Source organism: Pan paniscus, chromosome 10 (assembly GCF_029289425.2).
Source record: "Pan paniscus chromosome 10, NHGRI_mPanPan1-v2.0_pri, whole genome shotgun sequence".
Classification (NCBI taxonomy): domain Eukaryota; kingdom Metazoa; phylum Chordata; class Mammalia; order Primates; family Hominidae; genus Pan; species Pan paniscus.
In genome coordinates, this window is record NC_073259.2 from 110,199,411 (window position 1) to 110,221,262 (window position 21,852).

The window sequence follows — 21,852 nt, forward strand, 5'->3', positions numbered from 1 at the left end:
AATCTCTTCTCCAATGCCTTCCACTGGGCAGATTGTTTTTCTAGGAGACATATTAAGAGTGTTGCCTTTCAAAGGCTTTGGCTTTATGTGGCGGGGTGAGCAGAAAGGGTTCCTGATTCAGCTTTCTACCTTTTTTTTGGACTCTCCTTTGTCTTTCAAAATTTGCGCTCAGGGTTTATAAAAACCAGGTTCTAGAGTGCCAGGGAGTAGTAGATGCCTTGAAACAAACGCAAGCCCCACCTTTTGCTTACCCTTGTATATTGGCACTTTCTCTTTGTTTTTGACCTTTTGTAGTTTCTCTTTTATAGACTATTTAGTCATGCTTTAAAAAAGTTTTTCTATTTTCTCCTGTAGTTTTAGGTGTTCTGTACCAGGAAGTTTTTCTGCAAATCAAGTTAGCCATATTGCACTGTTGGTGTGTCTGTTTTAAAGTTGTAACAGATGGGGCCGGGTGCCGTGGCTCACGCCTGTAATCCCATCACTTTGGGAGACTGAGGCCGGCAGATCACATGAGGTCAGGAGTTCGAGTCCAGCCTGGCCAACTTGGTGAAACCTTGTCTCTATTAAAAATTAAAAAATTAGCCGGGCGTAGTAGTAGGCGCCTGTAGTCCCAGCTACTCGGGAGGCTGAGGCAGGATTATCACTTGAACCCAAGAGGCAGAGGTTGCAGTGAGCCACTGCACTCCAGTCTGGCCGACAGAGCAAGACTCTACCTCAAAAATAAATAAATAAAATAAAATTATAACAGTATCAGCTCTTTCTGTATCTTGTTTTTTTCCATCCAACATTATTTTCAAGATCTTTTCAGGTAGTGATAGACAGAAAAGTTAATCTAATTTATTCATTTTATCACTCTCACATGTTCCTTTAATATGACTGCCATATTCTATTTATTGGTGGATCTTTAGACTGAAGTTCTTTTGTGTTATGAATAGTTTTGCCTTGAAATGAAATGTTTGCACTGAGCAAGAGGTTTTTTAGGCTCTTTATTTAAGTAGTTACATGATAGACACATTTTTATCTTACACATGGCAGTCAGAATTTACATTTATGGGCTAGACACACTGACTCATACCTGTAATCGCAGCACTCTGAGAGTCCATGATGGGCAGATCACTTAAGCCCAGAAGTTCAAGACCAGCCTGGGCAACATGGCGAAACCTCGTCTCTACAAAAAAATACAAAAATTAGCTGGGTGTGGTGGAGTGTGCCTGTAGTCTCAGCTACTTGGGAGACTGAGGTGAGATCACTTGAGCCTGGGAGGTTGAGGCTTGCTGTGAGCCAAGATCACTCCAGTGCACTCTAGCCTGGGCAACAGAATGAGAACCTATCTCAAAAAAAGAAAAAAAAAAAAAAGAAATTACATTTATGTCATCAATGGAAGAGAGTGCCATTTTTTTATCCTTCTTTCCATATTAGATGTCAGATTTTATTAGAAAAGATTAAAAAATGGTATTTCATTTTATTTTTTAGACAGCTACCATGTTTAAAAATTTGTTTAAATGCTTATTTGATCATTTAGGTATCTTTCTTTTTCATAGTAGATTCATTTTTAATAATGAAATAAACTAGAAATATTCTACATGTATATCACCTGGAGGTTGGTTCTATATAGCATTGTAAACCACCAGTAGAATAGTGTGCAATAATTAAATAGCTTGGGTACATGTACATTTATTGACATGGAAAAGTATTCAAAATATATTGTTAATAAAACAGAGCAGTTTGTATTATGGCTAAGAGTAAATGCTAGGGAGTCAGTTGGCTTGGGTTCACAGCCTAATTCAGCCTTTTGGCTGAGTGGCCTTAGACAAATCACTTAATTTTTTAAAAAATTTAGTTTTTTACATTGACAAAAAATTGTATTTATTTATCATGTACAATATATTTTGAAATATGTATACATTGTGAAATGGCTTAACTGAGCAAATTAATATGCATTACCTCACATTCTTAACATTTTTGTGGTGATAACAATTAAAATGTATTCTCTGAACAGTTTTCAAGGATACAACAGTGTTATTAACTAGCAACACCATGTTGTACAATAGATCTCTTGAAATTATTCCTCCTAACAGAAACTGTATATACTTTGATGAGTATCTCCCCATCCACCCCACCCACCGTGCCCCCACATCCCCTAGTAACCATCATTGTCTTTCTACTTCTGTAAGTTCACCTCTTTTGTTTTTTTGATGGAGTCTCACTCTGTCTCCCATGCTGGACTGCAGTGGCGCAATCTCAGCTCACTGCAAGCTCCCCCTCCCGGGTTCACGCCATTCTTCTGCCTCTGCCTCCCTAGTAGCTGGGACTGCAGGCACCCGCCACCACACCCGGCTAATTTTTTGTATTTTTAGTAGAGACGGGGTTTCACCATGTTAGCCAGGATGGTCTCGATTTCCTGACCTCGTGATCTGCCCACCTCGGCCTCCCAAAGTGCTGGGATTACAGGCATGAGCCACCGTGCCCGGCCTGTAAGTTCAACTTTTTAACACACCACTTGTAAGTGAGATTATGTGGTGTTTGTCTTTCTATGCCTGTCTTACTTCCCTTAATATAATGTTTTCCAGGTACATCCATGTTGTTACAAATGACAGGATTTCTCTCTTTTATGGGGCTGAATAGCATTCCATTGTGTATATATACCACGTTTTCTATCCATTCATCCATTGATGGATACTTAGGTTGATTCCATATCTTGGCTATTGTGAACAATGCAGCAATGGCCATAGGAGTCCTGATCTCTCTTCACTACTGATTTCATTTCCTTTGGATATATACCCAGTATTGGGATTGCAGGATCATATGGTAGTTTTATTTTTTGAGAAACTTTCATACTGTAATGCTTATACTAATTACATTTCCACCAACAGTATACAAAGGATTCCCTTCACATTTTTTTAAACACTTTTATCTTTTCAATAATGGCCATTCTAACAGGTCATAATTTATTTTGGTTTCCATTTGCATTTTTCTGATGATTAGTAATGTTGAGCATTTTATATATACCTCTTGGCAATTTGTGTGTCTTCTTTTTGGAAATGTCTATTCAGATCCTTTGTCCAATTCTTAAAAAACGATTATTTTTAAAATTCATTTTATTATTTAGAGACAGAGTCTCAATATGTTGCCCAGGCTGTACTTGGACTCCTAGGCTCAAGAATTCTCCTGCTTCAACCTCTGAAGTAATTGAGACTGTGGGCATACGCCACTGCATCCTGCTCTTTTGCCCATTTTTTTTTTAATGGGGTTGTTTTCTTATTGAGTTTCTTATATATTTTGGATATTAACCTTTTATCTGATACATGATTTGGATATATTTTCTCCCATTCCATAGGTTGTCTCTTCACTCTGCTGATTGTTTCCTTGGCTGTGCAGAAAGTTTTTAGTTTGATATAATCCCATTCATGTATTTTTGCTTTTGTTTTCTGTGCTTCTGGGTTTATGTCCAAAAAACCATTCCCCAGACCAATGTCATGGAGTTTTTCCTCTGTTTTTTTCTAGGACTTTTGCAGTTTCAAATGTTAAATTTAAGCCTTTAATACATTTTGATATTCATTCTTCTAGCCAATGAGCCTGGAATGTTTTTCCATTTGTTTGTACCTTCTCTGATTTCTTTGAGCAGTGTTTTGTAGTTTTCATTGTAGAGATCTTTCACCTCCCTGGTTGATTGTATTTCCAGGTATTTTATTCTTTTTATGGCAATTGTGAATGAGGTTGCATTCCTGATTTGCCTCTAGACTTGACTACTGCCCAAAGCAATTTATATATTTAATGCTAGTCCTGTCAAACTTCCAGTGACATTCTTTGCAGAGCTAGAAAAAGCTCTTTTAAAATTCCTATGGAACCCAAAAAGACCCCAAATAGCTAAGGCTATCCTAAGCAAAAAGAAGAAAGCAGGTGGTATCATGCTACCTGACTTCAAACTGTATTAAAGGGCTACAGTAACCAAAACAGCATGGTATTGGTAGAAAAACAGACACATAGACCAATGGAACAGAATACAGAGCCCAGAAATAAGACCACACACCAACAACCATCTGATCTTCAACAAAGCTGATGAAAACAAGCAATGGGGAAAGGATTCCCTATTCAATAAATAGTGCTGGGATAACTGGCTAACCATGTGCAGAAGATTGAAACCGGACCTCTTCCTTAAACTACATACAAAAATCAACTCAAGATGAGGGACTTACATATAAAACCCAAAACTGTAAAAACCCTGGAAGACAACCTAGGCAATACCATTCTGGACACAGGCATGGGCAACGATTTCATGATGAAGATGCCAAAAGCAATTGCAACAAAAGCAAAAATTCACAAATGGGATCTAATTAAACTAGAGAGCTTCTACACAGCAAACAAAACTATCAACAGAGTAAACAGACAACCTACAGCATGGGAGAAAATTTTTACAAACTATACATCTGACAAAAGTCTGATATCTAGTATCTATAAAGAACTTAGACAGATTTACAAGAAAAAATCCCATTAAGAAGTAGGCAAAGGGCTGGGCATGGTGGCTTACTCATGTAATCTAAGTACTTTGGGAGGCTGAGGCAGGCGGATCACTTGAGGTCAGGAGTTCAAGACCAGCCTGGGCAACATGGTGAAACCCCATCTCTAGTAGAAATACAAAACATTAGCCAGGCATGGGGGCAGACGCCTGTAATCCCAGCTACTCGGGAGACTGAGACAGGAGAATCACTTGAACCTGGGAGGCAGAGGTTGCAGTGAGCTGAGATGACGCCACTGCACTACAGCCCAGGCAACAAGAGTGAAACTCCATCTCAGAAAAAAAAAAACCTAAAAAAAAGAAGTGGGTAAAGGACATGAACAGACACTTTTCAAAAGAAGACATACATGTGGCCAACAAGCATATGAAAAAAAGCTCAACATCACTGATCATTAAAAATTGCAAGTCAAAACCACAATAAGATATCATCTCACACCAGCAGAATGGCTATAATTAAAAAATCAAAAAGTAACAGTGGCTCACGCCTATAATCCCAGCACTTTGGAAGGCCAAGGTGGGTGGATCACTTGAGGTCAGGATTTTGAGACCAACCTGGCCAACATGGTGAAACCTCATCTCTACTAAAATTAAAAAAATTAGCCGGGTGTGGTGGCATGCACCTGTATTCCCAGCCACTTGGGAGGCTGAGGCATTAGAATCACTTGAACCCGAGAGGCAGAGATTGCAGTGAGCTGAGATTACACCACTGCACTCCAGCCTGTGTGATGGAGCGAGACTCTGTCTCAAAAGAAAAACAAAAGAGGTACTGGCAAGGCTGTGGAGAAGAAGGAACACTTATACACTGTTGGGGGAGTGTAAATTAGTTCAACCATTGTGTAAAGCAGTGTGGAGATTCCTTGAAGACCTAAAAACAGAACTACCATTTGACCCAGCAATCCCATTATTGGGTATATATCCAAAGGAATATAAATCATTCTATCATAAAGACACATGCATGTGTAGGTTTATTGCAGTGCTATTGACAGAAGCAAAGATTTGGAATCAACCTAAATGGCCATTAATGATAGATTGGATAAAGAAAATGTGGTACATATACATCATGGAATACTCTACAGCCGTAAAAAAGAACGAGATCATGTCCTTTGCAGGGAAAGGAACTAGAGACCATTATCCTTAGCAAACTAATGCAGGAACAGAAAACCAGATACCACATGTTCTCACTTATAAGTGGGAGCTAAATGATGAGAACAAATGGACACATAGAGGGAAATAACAGGTACTGGGGCCTACTGAAGGGTGACGGGTGGGAGGAGGGAGAGGATCAGGAAGAATAACTAATGGGCACTTGGCTTAATACCGGGGTGACAAAATCTGTACAGCTGGGCGCGGTGGCTAACGCCTGTAATCCCAGCACTTTGGGAGGCTGAGGCAGGCAGATGGCCTGAGGTCGGGAGTTTGAGACCAGCCTGGCCAACATGGTGAAACCCCATCTCTACTAAAAATACACAAATTAGCCAGGTCATGGTGGCATGTGCCTGTAATCCCAGCTACTTGAGAGGCTGTGGTGGGAGAATCACTTGAACCCAGGAGGTGGAGGTTGCAGTAAGCCGAAGTCACGCCATTGCGTTCCAGTCTGGGGGATAGCGACAGAGCGAGACCCTGTCTCAAAAAAAAAAAAAGAAGAATCTGTACAACAAACCCCTATGACATGAATTTACCTATGTAACAAACCTGCACATATACCCCTGAACTTAAAAGTTCAAAAGAAAAAAATCCATTTTGAGTTGATTTTTGTAAAAGGGATAAGGGTCTAATTTCATTTTTCTGCAGGTAGATACCCAGTTGTCCAACATTTATTGATTAGACTGTTCTTTCCCCATTAGGTGTTTTTTGTATCTTTTTTCAAAACCAATTGCCTGTAAATTTGTGGATATATATCTTGGTTCTCAATTCTGTTCCACTGGTCTATCCGTATGTTTTTATGCTAGTACTATGCTATTTGGATTACCATAGTTTTGTAGTATAGTTTGAAGTTAGGTAGTGTGATGCCTCCAGCTTTGTTCATTTTGCTCAAGATTGTTTTTGCTGTTTGGGGTCTGTTGTAGTTCCATATAAATTTTAAAATTGTTTTTTCTATTTCTGTCAAAAATGGCACTGGAATTTTGATAGGAATAGCATTGATTGAATCTGTATATTGCTTTGGATAATATGGACATTTTAACAATATTAATTCTTCCAGTTCATCAATATGGGATAACTTTCCATATACTTGTGTCTTCTTTAATTTCTTTTATCCATGTTTTATAGTTTTCAGTGTGCAGATCTTTCATCTTCTTGGTTAAATTTATTTATAAAAATTTTTTGTTTTTATAGCTATTGTAAATGGGATTGTTTTCTGGATTACTTTTTCAGATTGTTTTTAGTGCATTGAAATGATAGTGATTTTTGTATTTTGATTTTTGTATCTTGCCACTTTACACAATTTGTTTATTCTTACAGTTTTTGGTGGCATCTTTGTGGTTTTCTATATATAAGAACATGTTATCTGTAAACAGGAACATTTTCACTTATTTCTTTCCAATTTGGATGCCTTTTGTTTCTTTTTCTTACCTAACCACTCTGGCTACACCTTCTAGTACTATGTTGAATAGAAGTGGGAAGAGTGAGCATCCTTGTCTTGTTCCTGATCTTAAAGGGAAATCTTTCAACTTTTTCACTATTGAGTATGATGTTAGCTGTGAGTTTGTCATATATGGCCTTTCTCATGTTGAAGTATTTTTTTATATCTAATGTGTTGACAATTATTATAATGAGAGGATATTTAATTTTGTCAGATGTTTTTTTCTGTGTCTTTAGAGATGATCATAGTGGTTTGTCCTTCATTCTGTTATGTGCCATGTTTTGTTTATAGATTTGCGTATGCTGAACCATCCCTGGTATGAATCTGACTTTATCATCATGAGTGATCCTTTTAATGTGCTGTTTAATTTGGTTTCCTAGTATTTTGTTGAGGAATTTTGCATATGTGTTCATTATGGATATTGTCCTCTAATTTTTTTTTTCTTGTAGTGTCCTAGTGTGGCTTTGGAATCCGGGTCATGCTTGTTTCATAAAATGAGTTTGGAAGTATTCCCTTTTCATTTTTTTGGAAGAGTTCTTAGTGCATACAGAACATTCTTCAAGATAGATCATATGTTAGCCCACAAAACAAGTCTTAACAAATTTAAGAAGATTGAAATCATACTGAGTATCTTTTCTGATTACAGTGGTATGAAACTAGAAATCTGTAACGGAAGAATTTGGAAAATTAACAAACACGTGGAAATTAACCAACGGTTCGAAGAAGAAATTAAAAGGAAATTTAAAAAAACCTTAAAAAATATGGAAGTACAACATACCACAACTTATGGGATAGAGCAAAAGCAATTCTAAGAGGAAAGCTTGTAGCAATAAACACCTACATTGAAAGAAAAAAAGATCTTTAATAAACTTAACATTACACCAAAAGAAACTAGGAAAAGAACACACTAAGCCCAAACTTAGCAGAAGGAAGAGAATAATAAAGATGAGAGCAGAAATAAATGAAATAGAGACTAAAAAAACAATAGCAAAGATCAATGAAGCTAAGAGTTGGCTTTTTGAAAAGATAAACAAAATCAACAAACCTTTAGGTAAAGTAAGAAAAAAGAGAAGCCTCAAAAAAAAAAAAAAAGAAATGAAAAAGGATACATTATAACTAATACCACAGAAATAAAACAGGTCATAAAAGACTACTATGAACAATGTGTATGCCAACAAATTGGATAACCTAGAAGAAATGGATAAATTCCTTGACACGTACTATCTACCAAGACTACATCATGAAGAAATAGGAACTCTGAATAGACCAATAAGAAATAAGGACATTGAATCAGTAATAAAAAGTCTTTTATTAAAGAAAAGCCCAGGACCTGATGGCTTTACTGCTGAATTCTACCAAACATTTAAAGAACTAATACCAATCCTTCTCAAACTCTTCCAAAAGCATGCAGAAGGGGGAACACTTTCCAGCTCATTTTATGAAGCCAGTAGGTAAGTATTCTCCTCGTAGACTTTCTATTCATATCCTTTTCTTATTTTACTGTTGAGTTGTTTTTGTCTCTTGTTTTTGCTGTGAGACAGGCTCTCACTCTGTCGCCCAGGCTGGAGTGCAGTGGCACAATCATTGTTCACTGCAACCTCGACCTCCCCAGGCTTAGGTGATTTTTACCTCAGCCTCCCAAGTAGCTGGGACTACAGCTACTTGTACCACCATGCCCAGCTAATTCTTTTATTTTTTATAGAGACAGGGTTTCTCCATGTTGCCCAGGCTGGTCTTGAACTCCTGGGCCCAAGGGATCTGCCTGCCTCGGTCTCCCAAAGTGCTGGGATTACAGGCATGAACCACTATGTCTGACCTCTTTCTTATTTGGAATATTTCTATATGTATTTTAGATATTCTCTTTGTTATAAATTTTGTTGGTACTGTAAGGGAGGCAAAATTTTACCTCCACCCTTTTAGGGTTTTTGGCTGGGCCTGAGAATTAAATTGACATAAGACAGATCAACAGGAGAAAATCATACAAATTTAATAGGAGTATTACATGGCACAGGAATATGTATAAGGAAATGAAGACCAAAAGACAAGTTAGAGTTGAACACTTACATACTGAATCGGAGAAAGAGTAGTAAAATGAAAATGTGGGCCGGGCATGGTGGCTCACGCCTGTAATCCCAGCACTTTGGGAGGCCAAGGTGGGTGGATCACTAGGTCAGGAGATCGACACCATTCTGGCTAACACGGTGAAACCCCATCTCTACTAAAAATACGAGAGAATTAGCCGGGTGTGGTGGCAGGCGACTGAAGTTCCAGATACTTGGGAGGCTGAGGCAGGAGAATGGTGTGAACCCGGGAGGCGGGGCTTGCAGTGAGATCGCGCCACTGCACTCCAGCCTGGGAGACAGAGACTCCGTCTCCAAAAAAAAAAAAAAAAAAAATGACAAGGCAAAGGAACTTGGGTGTTTATTTGGATGGAGTAGTGGCCAGGAAATAAAGATTAGTTTAATAAGGTTTGTATAGATTTCCCTGGACCTCAGTTTATACTCCTTGATGATAAGACCGTTACTTGTATAAAGAGGGTATCTTTCACATGGGAATTTTGTCTTCTGTTTTGAAGAAATGGAAGGAAGTTCATAGTGATCATCTTGCACCTGCTGTTTTTCAAGTACTTTTAGCCTAGATTTTCATTTTACCAGGTGGCATAATTTGGGGGTGGAGTGATCTTAATTATTTCAGTATCTTCTAGTTTTACCTACAAGTTTTAGCTTTTCTCCATTTTACCTACTTTCACTGGATGCATTTCCCTTACATTCTTCTACCTGCATTTATGTGAGATACCATTCTACTGAGTCTTAAATCCAGTATGATCATCTTTACCTTGATGTCCCTGTACTGTTTCCACATCATTTTTTTTTGAGATGGGAGTCTCTCCCACATCAATTTTTAAAATAGAGCACATTGTTTGCTTTTTCAACTGACCTTCCCGTTCATATTCTTAGTCGTATTGGCATGTGCCATTGTTCACTCAGTAACTTAAGCTAGATACCCTATTTTTATTTTAATTTATTCTTCTTTAGTAGTGTGAGGAAATAGTACTAAGGTAAATGATGGATTATGAGAATATTGAAAAAATAGACTAGCTAAGGGTTAAACCTTGGTGACCATACACTAGAAAATAATGAGAGAGGAATTGAGGCAATTTTTCAGCATCAATATTGTATAGTGATTGAAGGCTGTTATTCTGGAATCAGACTATATTCAAATCACCTCCTTTCATTTATTTATGACTTACTTTTAAAGAAATAAGTAGATTTTATCAACAAGCTAAGTGGAAATACACCCTGAAAAACATTTAACCCTCATTGTAAAAATTTTTACATACTGAAATATTCAATCCAAGTCAGTTTTTCTTCAGGATTTGTTTATGTAGCAGTCACTCAGTGTTTCTTTCTACTTGCTAATTTTCTACTTGCTAATTCACATAATTCAGTGTGAAAGTTCAGACTCTGGGTGGGAAAGAAGAGGTGAGTTGCAACTGAGCTTTTCACGGTTCTTGTATGTGTGTGCACATGTGTAGTGGTGTGGTAGGTTGCAGTTCAGTTTTATTTCAACTTTCCACATACAGAGTTAGCTTAGGCATCTTCAACTGTGCTCTGACTTCCAAGCAATATGAAACAACATACCTATATGTCTGCAGGTGCATTCGTGAGTAGCATATAGTAATTAAAAGTAGATAGAGTTGGTTGTATATATCCATGACTTATATTTTTTATCCTTTGTTTGAGCTCTATTTAGATTTCTCTTTTGGTTTTTGTTTTGTTTTGTGTTTTTTTTTGTTTGTTTGTTTGTTTTTGAGACAGAGTCTCACTCTGTCACCCAGGCTGGAGTGCAGTGGCGCAATCTCTGCTCACTGTAAACTCTGCCTCCTGGGTTCATGCCATTCTCTTGCCTCAGCCTCCCGAGTAGCTGGACTACAGGCACCCACCACCACGCCTGGCTAATTTTTTGTATTTTTAGTAGAGACGGGGTTTCACCATGTTAGCCAGGATGGTCTCGATCTCCTGACTTCGTGATCCACCCGCCTCGGCCTCCCAAAGTGCTAGAATTACAGGCGTGAACCACCACGTAAGTTTTTAATTCTCTGAAGTTTGAGAACATGAGTCTTAAAGTATAATTCTTACAGCTGAATTTGACTACAGTAAAACTTTTGAATACCTAGTAGAGTTGTTAGTCTGTCTAATGGCATATTTGTTTTTTCTCAACTGTTAAAGTGGGAGAAAAGAAAAGATATTAAAATACCCTTTAAGTTTTAGGCTTTTAGCATGTTTTTTGAGGGGGAAAATTTTTTAGCTTGAATTATATAATGCCTCTCTAGCAGTTATATACTGCTAAAGTTTTTTTTTTTAATTCTAGGGTGTATGTGCACAACGTGCAGGTTTGTTACATATGTATACATATGCCATGTTGGTGTGCTGCACCCATTAACTTGTCATTTACATTAGGTACATCTCCTAATGCTATCCCTCCCCGCTCCCCCCACCCCACGACAGGCCCCAGTTTGTGATGTTCCCCATCCTGTGTCCATGGGTTCTCATTGTTCAGTTCCCACCTGTGAGTCAGAACATGGAGCGTTTGGTTTTCTGTCCTTGAGATAGTTTGCTCAGAATGATGGTTTCCAGCTTCATCCATGTCCCTACAAAGGACATGAACTCATCCTTTTTTATGGCTGCATAGTATTCCATGGTGTATATGTGCCACATTTTCTTAATCCAGTCTATCATTGTTGGACATTTGGGTTGGTTCCAAGTCTTTGCTATTGTGAATAGTGTCGCAATAAACATATGTGTGCATGTGTCTTTATAGCAGTATGATTTATAATCCTTTGGGTATATACGCAGTAATGGGATTGCTGGGTCAAATGTATTTCTAGTTCTAGATCCCTGAGGAATTGCCACACTGACTTCCACAATGATTGAACTAGTTTACAGTCCCACCAACAGTGTAAAAGTGTTCCTATTTCTCCACATCCTCTCCAGCACCTTTTGTTTCCTGACTTTTTAATGATCGCCATTCTAACTGGTGTGAGATGGTATCTCATCGTGGTTTTGATTTGCATTTCTCTGATGGCCAGTGATGATGAGCATTTTTTCTTGTGTCTTTTGGGTGCATAAATGTCTTCTTTTGAGAAGTATCTGTTCATATCCTTTGTCCACTTTTTGATGGGGTTGTTTGATTTGTTCTTGTAAATTTTTTTTAAGTTCTTTGTAGATTCTGGATATTAGCCCTTTGTCAGATGGGTAGATTGCAAACATTTTCTCCCATTCTGTAGGTTGCCTGTTTACTCTGATGGTAGTTTCTTTTGCTGTGCAGAAGCTCTTTAGTTTAGTTAGATCCCATTTGTCAATTTTGGCTGGTGTTTTAGTCATGAAGTACTTGCTCATGCCTATGTCCTGAATGGTATTGCCTAGGTTTTCTTGTAGGGTTTTTATGGTTTTAGGTCTAACATTCAAGTCTTTAATCCATCTTGAATTAATTTTTGTATAAGGTGTAAGGAAGGGATCCAGTTTCAGCTTTCTACATATGGCTAGCCAGTTTTCCCAGCACCATTTATTAAATAGGGAATCTTTTCCCGATTTCTTGTTTTTCTCAGGTTTGTCAAAGATCAGATGGTTGTAGATGTGTGATATTATTTCTGAGGGCTCTGTTCTGTTCCATTGGTCTATATCTCTGTTTTGGTACCAGTACCGTGCTGTTTGGTTACTGTAGCCTTGTAGTATAGTTTGAAGTCAGGTAGCATGATGCCTCCAGCTTTGTTCTTTTTGCTTAGGATTGTCTTGGCAATGTGGGCTCTTTTTTGGTTCCATATGAACTTTAAAGTAGTTTTTTCCAATTATGTGAAGAAAGTCATTGGTAGCTTCATGGGGATGGCATTAAATCTATAAATTACCTTGGACAGTATGGCCATTTTCACCATATTGATTCTTCCTGTCCATGAGCATGGAATGTTCTTCCATTTGTCTGTGTCCTCTTTTATTTCATTGAGCAGTGGTTTATAGTTCTCCTTGAAGAGGTCCTTCACATCCCTTGTAAGTTGGATTCCTAGGTATTTTATTCTCTTTGTAGCAATTGTGAATGAGAGTTCACTCATGATTTGGCTCTCTGTCTGTCTGTGATTGGTGTATAAGAATGCTTGTGAGTTTTGCACATTGATTTTGTATCCTGAGACTGCTGAAGTTGCTTATCAGCTTGAGATTTTGGGCTGAGACGATGGGGTTTTCTAAATATACAATAATGTCATCTGCAAACAGGGACAATTTGACTTCTTCTTTTCCTAAATGAATACCCTTTATTTCTTTCTCCTGCCTGATTGCCCTGGCCAGAACTTCCAACACTATGTTGAATAGGAGTGGTGAGAGAGGGCATCCCTGTCTTGTGCAAGTTTTCAAAGGGAATACTTCCAGTTTTTGCCCATTCAGTATGGTATTGGCTGTGGCTTTGTCATAATTAGATCTTATTATTTTGAGATACGTCCCATCAGTACCTAGTTTATTGAGAGTTTTTAGCATGAAGGGCTGTTGAATTTTGTGGAAGGCCTTTTCTGCATCTATTGAGATAATCATGTGGTTTTTGTCTTTGGTTCTGTTTATATGATGGACTACATTTATTGATTTGTGTATGTTGAACCAGGCTTTCATCCCAGGGATGAAGCCCACTTGATCTTAGTGGATAAGCTTTTAGATGTGCTGCTGGATTTGGTTTGCCAGTATTTTATTGAGGATTTTCGCATGGATGTTCATCAGGGGTGTTGGTCTAAAATTCTCTTTTTTTGTTGTGTGTCTGCCAGGCTTTGGTATCAGGATGATGCTGGCCTCATAAAATGAGTTAGGGATGATTCCCTCTTTTTCTGTTAATTGGAATAGTTTCAGAAAGAATGGTACTAGCTCCTCTTTGTACCTCTGGTAGAATTTAGCTGTGAATCCATCTGGTCCTGGAATTTTTTTTGGTGGGTAGGCTATTAATTATTGCCTCAATTTCAGAGCCTGTTATTGGTCTATTCAGGGATTCAACTTCTTCCTGGTTTAGTCTTGGGAGGGTATATGTGTCCAGGAATTTATCCATTTCTTCTAGATTTTCTAGTTCATTTGCATAGAGGTGTTTATAGTATTCTCTGATGATAGTTTGTATTTCTGTGGGATCGGTGGTGATATCCCCTTTGTCATTTTTTATTGTGTCTATTTGATTCTTCTCTCTTTTCTTCTTTATTAGTCTTACTAGTGATCCATCAATTTTGTTGATCCTTTCAAAAAAACAGCTCCTGGGTTCATTGATTTTTTGAAGGGTTTTTTGTGTCTCTATTTTCTTCAGTTCTGCTCTGATCTTAGCTATTTCTTGCCTTCTGCTAGCTTTTGAATGTGTTTGCTCTTGCTTCTGTAGTTCTTTTAATTGTGATGTTAGGGTGTCGATTTTAGATCTTTCCTGCTTTCTCTTGTGGGCATTTAGTGCTATAAATTTCCCTCTACACACTGCTTTAAATGTGTCCCAGAGATTCTGGTGTGTTGTGTCTTTGTTCTTATTGGTTTCAAAGAACATCTTTATTTCTGCCTTCATTTTGTTATGTACCAGTAGTCATTCAGGAGCAGGTTGTTCAGTTTCCATGTAGTTGAGTGGTTTTGAGTGAGTTTCTTAATCCTGAGTCCTAGTTTGATTGCACTGTGGTCTGAGAGACAGTCTGTTATAATTTCTGTTCTTTTACATTTGCTAAGGAGTGCTTTACTTCCAACTTAGTGGTCAATTTTGGAATAAGTGTGGTGTTGTGCTGAGAAGAATGTATATTCTGTTGATTTGGGGTGGAGAGTTCTGTAGATGTCTATTAGGTCCGCTTGGTGCAGAGCTGAGTTGAATTCCTGGATATCCTTATTAACTTTCTGTCTTGTTGATCTATCTAATGTTGACAGTGGGGTGTTAAAATCTCCCATTATTATTGTGTGGGAGTCTAAGTCTCTTGATAGGTCTCTAAGGACTTGCTTTATGAATCTGGGTGCTCCTGTATTAGGTGCATATATATTTAGGATAGTTAGCTCTTCTTGTTGAATTGATCTCTTTACCATTATGTAATGGCCTTCTTTGTCTGTTTTGATTTTTGTTGGTTTAAAGTCTGTTTTATCAGAGACTAGGATTGCAACCCCTGCTTTTTTTTTGTTTTCCATTTGCTTGGTAGGTCTTCCTCCATCCCTTTATTTTGAGCCTATATGTGTCTCTGCATGTGAGATGGGTCTCCTGAATACAGCACACTGATGGGTCTTGACTCTTTATCCAATTTGTCAGTCTGTGTCTTTTAATTGGAGCATTTAGCCCATTTACATTTGAGTTCAATATTGTTATGTGTGAATTTGATCTTGTCATTATGATGTTAGCTGTTTATTTTGCTCGTTAGTTGATGCAGTTTCTTCCTAGCATCGATGGTCTTTAAAATTTGGCATGTTTTTGCAGTGGCTGGTACCGGTTGTTCCTTTCCATGTTTAGTGCTTCCTTCAGGAGCTCTTGTAAGGCAGGTGTGGTGGTGACAGAATCTCTCAGCATTTGCTTGTCTGTAAAGGATTTTATTTCTCCTTCACTTATGAAGCTTAGTTTGGCTGGATATGAAATTCTGGGTTGAAAATTCTTTTCTTTAAGAATGTTGAATATTGGCCCTCCACTGTCTTCTGGCTTGTAGCGTTTTTGCCGAGAGATCCGCTGTTAGTCTGATGGGCTTCCCTTTGTCAGTAACCTGACCTTTCTCTCTGGCTGCCCTTAACATTTTTTCCTTCATTTCAACTTTGGTGAATCTGACAATTATGTGTCTTGGAGTTGCTCTTCTCGAGGAGTATCTTTGTGGAGTTCTCTGTATTTCCTGAATTTGAACGTTGGCCTGCCCTGCTAGGTTGGGGAAGTTCTCCTGGATAATATCCTGCAGAGTGTTTTCCAACTTCGTTCCATTCTCCCCGTCACCAATCAGATGTAAATTTGGTCTTTTCATATAGTCTCATATTTCTTGGAGGCTTTGTTTGTTTCTTTTTACTCTTTTTTTCTCTAAACTTGTCTTCTCGCTTCATTTCATTAATTTGATCTTCAATCACTGATACCCTTTCTTCCACTTGATGAATCGGCCACTGAAGCTTGTGCATGCATCTCATAGTTCTCGTGCCATGGTTTTCAGCTCCATCAGGTCATTTAAGGTATTCTCTACCCTGTTTATTCTAGTTAGCTGATCGTCTAATCTTTTTTCAAGTTTTTACCTTCTTTGCAATGGGTTTAAACATCCTCCTTTAGCTCAGAGAAGTTTGTTATTACCAATCATCTGAAGTCTTCTTCTCTCAACTCGTCAAAGTCATTCTCTGTCCAGCTTTGTTCCGTTCCTGGTGAGGAGCTGCATTCCTTTGGAGGAGAAGAGGCACTCTGCTTTTTAGAATATTTGGCTTTTCTGCTCTGGTTTCTCCCCATCTTTGTGGTTTTATCTACCTTTGGTCTTTGATGATGGTGACGTACAGATGGGGTTTGGTGTGGATGTCCTTTTTGTTTGTTAGTTTTCCTTCTAACAGTCAGGACCCTCAGCTGCAGGTGTGTTGGAGTTTGCTGGAGGTCCACTCCAGACCCTGTTTGCCTGGGTATCACCAGTGGAGGCTGCAGAACAGCAAATATTGCAGAACGGCAAATGTTGCTGCCTGATCCTTCCTCTGGAAGTTTTGTCTCAGAGGGACACCCGGCCGTATGAGGTGTCAGTCGGCCCCTACTGGGAGGTGCTTCCCAGTTAGGCTGCTTGGTGTTCAGGGGCCCACTTGAGGAGGCAGTCTGTCCGTTCTCAGATCTCAAACTCCATGGTGGGAGAACCACTACTCTCTTCAAAGCTGCCAGACAGGATGTTTAAGTCTGCAGAAGTTTCTGCTGCCTTTCGTTCAGCTATGCCCCGCCCTCAGAGGTGGAGTGTACAGAGGCAGGCGGGCCTCCTTGAGCTGTGGTGGGTTCCACCCAGTTTGATCTTCCAGGCCACTCTGTTTACCTACTGAAGCCTCAGCAATGGCAGACGCCCCCCACCCCCAGCTGCCTTGCAGTTCGATCTCAGACTAATGTGCTAGCAGTGAGCGAGGCTCTGTGGGCGTGGGACCCTCTTAGCAAGGTGCGGGATATAATCTGCTGGTGTGCCGTTTGCTAAGACCGTTGGAAAAGCACAGTATTAGGGTGGGAGTGTCCCGATTTTCCAGGTACCGTCTGTCATGGCTTCCCTTGGCTAGGAAAGGGAATTCCCCGACCCCTTGCGCTTCCCGGGTGAGGTGATGCCCTGCCCTGCTTCAGCTCATGCTCTGTGCGCTGCACCCACTGTCTGACAAGCCCCAGTGAGATGAACCCGGTACCTCAGTTGGAAATGCAGAAATCACTCATCTTCTGTGTCACTCATACTGGGAGCTGTAGACTGTAGCTGTTCCTATTCGGCCATCTTGGAACCTCCTCCTAAAAATGTAACCTTTATAGATTCATTGAGGACTTTTGACTTCATTATATGGCGAATGTATATGACTTCATTAGGAGGCAACTAATATTTTGGCTTTCTTTCTTTGGAATTAGCTTCTTAGTTTGCATCTGACTAACAATCGTGTTAATAGAGGCTATTTTTTTTTTTGCCTTAAATTGTCTTATTGAGAAACTTACAATATTCCATTGCATAAAACAGATGAAGGTGTTAATTTTATACCTTTATGGAAAGCAATTATAGTACCTGTGATTGACTGTCCGATTTGAAAATGATGTAACTGTGATCTAACAAGAAGAAACAGGTTTTTAAAATTGTATTGCATTTTATCACCCCTCTTTCCCCTCAAAACAATGATTTTACTTTAAATAGGAGAAGAGAAAGGAAATTGACATTTTTGATTACCTGTCATTTGTCAGGTGTTATTTAATCTGTGTAATCTCATTTTATAACCAAGGAAACTGACTCAGGGGTTTCAGTATCTTACCCAAGGTCACATAGCCCATTAGTGCTCTTAAGTAGACCTATCTTTTCTTTAATGACAACAAAATGTCTAGTCAATTAAAAATGTAAAGTTTATTTAAAATTTTGAGTTATTAGAAAAATATGATATAATGTACAAAGTACGAATGCTCTGGAAAATATGTAACTCTTGATTTTCTCATTTTATTCTTGTGCAATACAATCCTTCTTATATCCATCAGAGAATTAAAGTGGTGAACATTTTGAACTTCCTTCATATATTAGCCAGCTGGCATGTTTTCCTAGCAAAATATTTTCTGATTTGACCACAGACTCTCTCAATCAGTTGTTACTGGTTTGAATAATAGAATATGCTGTCATGGTGGGCACCTGATCATGAAAACTGATATCTGGAGTGCATTTTTATTTGGATTTAAAATGTTTTTACAATCCCAGTATAAACACTGTTAATCTAGTCAAAACTTTTTCTCACAAGATCAAGAGCTTGCATAGTTTTACTTTAACTGGTTATAGTCAAAAGGGTAAGAATAAGTTGTGCATTTACATTACACAAAATCTTAATTTATTTTAAACATGAAGGATGTCAGACTAAAAATAGTGTTAGGAATTTTTGAGATAAAACAGTTTAGTTTTAAAACTCTAAATAACTGGATTTATTTAATTTAAATAGTATTTGGAAATTTTCTGATGTGTAACCTTTGTGGGGTTGGGGAGTAAGTGTACAGTTTTTGGTACAATGCTGGAAAATTACAAATATGTCCTACATTTGGAGAATAGATCCAACGTTTGAGAGTTACTGATTTTTTTGTTTTTGGTTATTCATTGAACTAGTTGCATGAAATAGAATTAATTTCGATTTTCATGACACAACAGGCCCCTGCACTAAGGACAATGAGGATAATTTTTTTTAGTTGTGTTTGTATAGATGAGTAAAGAGCTGCTTATTTTAAGGCAGTTTGGACACTTAGTCTTAAATGTGGATAGTAAGTACTACCAGTGGCTAATTATTATAGGAAGTATAAAAACATAGATTTAAAAGGGTCAAATATATAGAAATAATATTTAGGAGTACTTGATTTCTTTCTGTTTTTGTTGTGTAAAGTTTATATTGTAGTTTAGTTCTAGTGAACTATAGTTGTACTTGAATACCCACCCATCTTCAAATGCAATGAGTTGACAGATCTTGGTGTTAGTGGAAACTACTAAAATATTAAAGGAACTTAACTATAGAAGACAGCAATGTATTACATTTCATAAATCATATATGGATACTTAAAAATATTTAGTACTCATGGTGTATTAAAAAGGAGTAGTTAGAATTTAATTTTTGCTGAATTAGGGCTGGCAGCTTTTGGAAGGCATCATTATTAATTTCTAGAATATTAATGAGGGAGCAGAATGGAATCAATAAAAAAAACCTTCAACTTGTTCACTGAGAGAATTTATTATGCAGATGTTGAAGAAGACTTTAAAGAAAGCATTATAGTTAGATAAAATATTAGCATGCAAACATGTTGGTAACATTAGTGGGTCTCTAAGCAAATATATGTCACTGTAGCCAGGTTATAATCTGTTTTATTTCTCGTGGGAAAGATAGAAATTCTGTCAAAAAAGAGAAAGAAAAAGAATAATTTTGCCTGATTACTAACATCTGACAACTTATAGAAAGAAACCTGTGTCTTTTTAGCACTTGTTTGTTACAGTTTCATGTGTCCATGAACTGAGAAGAATCAAAATTAATCTCTGGCTCAAGGTTTTACACTTGATCTTAGCCAAAAGGCCAAGAAGCAGTGGCTCAAGGTTTTAGCACTGATGTTTTGCTTTCCTAGTAATAGTAATGAAACATAATTTTATTGCTTCAAAGAGAATAAAATACCTAGGAACCCAACTTACAAGGGATGTGAAGGACCTCTTCAAGGAGAACTACAAACCACTGCTCAATGAAATAAAAGAGGATACAAACAAATGGAAGAACATTCCATGCTCATGGGTAGGAAGAATCAATATGGTGAAAATGGCCATACTGCCCAAGGTAATTTATAGATTCAATGCCATCCCCATCAAGCCACCAATGGCTTTCTTCACAGAATTGGAAAAAACTACTTTAAAGTTCACATGGAACCAAAAAAGAGCCCGCATCGCCAAGTCAATCCTAAGCCAAAAGAACAAAGCTGGAGGCATCACACTACCTGACTTCAAACTATACTACAAGGCTACAGTAACCAAAACAGCATGGTACTGGTACCAAAACAGAGATATAGATCAATGGAACAGAACAGAGCCCTTGGAAATAATGCCACATATCTACAACTATCTGATCTTTGACAAACCTGAGAAAAACAAGCAATGGGGAAAGGATTCCCTATTTAATAAATGGTGCTGGGAAAACTGGCTAGCCATATGTAGAAAGCTGAAACTGGATCCCTTCCTTACACCTTATACAAAAATCAATTCAAGATGGATTAAAGACTTAAACGTTAGACCTAAAACCATAAAAACCCTAGAAGAAAACCTAGGCATTACCATTCAGGACATAGGCATGAGCAAGGACTTCATGTCTAAAACACCAAAAGCAATGGCAACAAAAGCCAAAATTGACAAATGGGATCTAATTAAACTAAAGCGCTTCTGCACAGCAAAAGAAACTACTGTCAGAGTGAACAGGCAACCTACAAAATGGGAGAAAATTTTTGCAACCTACTCATCTGACAAAGGGCTAATATCCAGAGTCTACAATGAACTCAAACAAATTTTCAAGAAAAAAACAACTCCATCAAAAAGTGGGCAAAGGATATGAACAGACACTTCTCAAAAGAAGACATTTATGCAGCCAAAAAACACATGAAAAAATGCTCACCATCACTGGCCATCAGAGAAATGCAAATCAAAACCACAATGAGATACCATCTCACACCAGTTAGAATGGCAATCATTAAAAAGTCAGGAAACAACAGGTGCTGGAGAGGATGTGGAAAAATAGGAACACTTTTACACTGTTGGTGGGACTGTAAACTAGTTCAACCATTGTGGAAGTCAGTGTGGTGATTCCTCAGGGATCTAGAACTAGAAATACCATTTGACTCAGCCATCCCATTGCTGGGTATATACCCAAGGGACTATAAATCATGCTGCTGTAAAGACACATGCACACATATATTTATTGTGGCACTATTCACAATAGCAAAGACTTGGAACCAACCCAAATGTCCAACAATGATAGACTGGATTAAGAAAATGTGGCACATATACACCATGGAATACTATGCAGCCATAAAAAGGATGAGTTCATGTCCTTTGTAGGGACATGGATGAAATTGGAAATCATCATTCTCAGTAAACTATCGCAAGAACAAAAAACCAAACACCTCATGTTCTCAATCATAGATGGGAATTGAACAATGAGAACACATGGACACAGGAAGGGGAACATCACACTCTGGGGACTGTTGGGTAGGGGGAGGGGGGAGGGATAGCATTAGGAGATATACCTAATGCTAAATGACGAGTTAATGGGTGCAGCGCACCAGCATGGCACATGTATACATATGTAACTAACCTGCACATTGTGCACATGTACCCTAAAACTTAAAGTATAATAATAATAAAATAAAAAAATTAATCTTTATGACCATATTTTTAGACTAAACCCTTGGAATATTATGATATATGGGAATTCACTATGGCAATGAGAATTTTAAATACGAGATTAAAAATAGATTAGCCAAAAGAACGAAAAGGAACTAAAAAGAATAAAAATTTTCCCCCATCAATAGTACTTAAGTATAGTTTACTGCCCACCCATCCATCCAT

At 38.1% G+C, this 21,852-nt stretch overlaps 1 protein-coding gene across 13 annotated transcripts in view; it reads left to right on the forward strand.

Annotated features, from left to right (window-relative positions):
• The window catches only part of PARPBP (PARP1 binding protein), a 77,319-nt gene that overhangs the window by 5,877 nt on the left and 49,590 nt on the right, over positions 1–21,852 (forward strand). The window contains exon 2 of one of the 13 annotated variants that reach the window (XM_034934351.2): positions 7,744–8,548. The exons of the other annotated variants lie outside the window; for them this stretch is intronic. The gene's annotated coding sequence lies outside the window, so the exon portion shown is untranslated. The remainder of the gene's footprint in view (positions 1–7,743; positions 8,549–21,852) is intronic. 13 annotated transcript variants of the gene reach the window in all.